The following is a 1,563-nucleotide window of genomic DNA, read 5'->3' on the forward strand; positions in this document are numbered from 1 at the left end:
AAGTATTAAATTAATCATTTTGAATAAAGGCTAAAACTATACTATTTCTGAAGATTAATTTTAAAAGAATTGTAAAAACATTATAATTCACTTGTAATAAACTGAAAGAAAAGGCTTTATTTACCCACTTAAATTTTATCAAATAATAGAAAAGGCTTTATGAGTTTTTTTTTGGTTAAATTTTATATCTATAATGCTTTCATACAATAATTTTGTANCCTTATGCTTCAAACATCCTAATTGCACTATGGACCATTTAGAAGTTCCTCTTTCGACAAATCTACCCACTTCTTATTGTTGGTTGGTCTTTTCATATTAAAAAATGAAAAGTCGGGATGCTATTATTATCTTTGTTATATTTTTTCAATTTAATATTTTATTAATTAATTAGCAAAGTCAACTTGTCGGGAAGACAATTACTTCTGTAATGATTTTTTATTCAATATTTTCTAGGGTACAAAAGCACAGAAAATAATAGAAGATAAATGAGCTATGCAATTAAAAAAATTCACGATAATTTAAAAGAAGAATAATATTATTAAATTTATTTTGTTTTCTTTTGAGTCTCGCAATCACGATTACACATTTGATATAATTTGATAACTCCAGCTGGTGATCTGAAACTTGAACCGAATTACCCGTCACTCTTCATGCTTTAAATATTGAAATCGCATTAATCAATAAACTTGAAAAGCTTTTTATGAAGGATACTTTCAACCTTCTTTCATGATTTCTTTCAAAGCTTTTCAAATCCAACAACAANTTTTTCTTATAAAAAAAATTAAATATATAAATAAATAATACCATAAATTACATACTTTTTAATTTAGATTCTTTCTTTTTGTATTTGTTGGTATATTCTAATGAAGTCTATCTTAATCTAGGGTGTTGCTTCCTCCATCTCTCCAGGTGGAACTTGTATCTCTCCATTATTTTAATTTATTTTAAAAATATTTTACACCTCCCCACTATTTTCTTTTGTTCCAAAAATACCCTACACCTTCCCATTATCCTTAACAATCTTTCTCTTTCTCTCTACATTAATCTTTTATTCCAAAAATATCCTACACCTCCCGACTATCCTTAACCATCTTTCTCTTCTCTCTGTACATTAATGGAGCATTCACATGACTCATTAATGAATTGAACTTATAATCTTAAATAAGTTTGATTCAATCATATTTTTGCTGTTGAATATATTTTTTTCTTTTCAAATTACTCAATAAATGGTAAAATTTTATTCTAAATTTCTAGAAAAATGTTTACATATATGTGTTTTTTTTTTACATATAATATCTATAATTTTTAACATAAAATTCAAAGGAAACTTCAATATTAGTACTTCCACCATTTCCACTTTATAAAATTAAAAGTTACATGCAAATAAAAAATAATAAACAATAATATTAATAGTAAATAATGATATATTATTATTATTATATACTAACTTTATGATGACAAAAGAACTAAATAAATCCTAAATCAGATAACTTTCTTTTTTATATTTTAAGTATTTAATAATATTTTTATATTATTTATCTAATAAATTAAATATTTTATTCA

This window comes from Vigna radiata, chromosome 3, assembly GCF_000741045.1.
Source record: "Vigna radiata var. radiata cultivar VC1973A chromosome 3, Vradiata_ver6, whole genome shotgun sequence".
In the NCBI taxonomy this organism is placed as follows: Eukaryota; Viridiplantae; Streptophyta; class Magnoliopsida; order Fabales; family Fabaceae; genus Vigna; species Vigna radiata.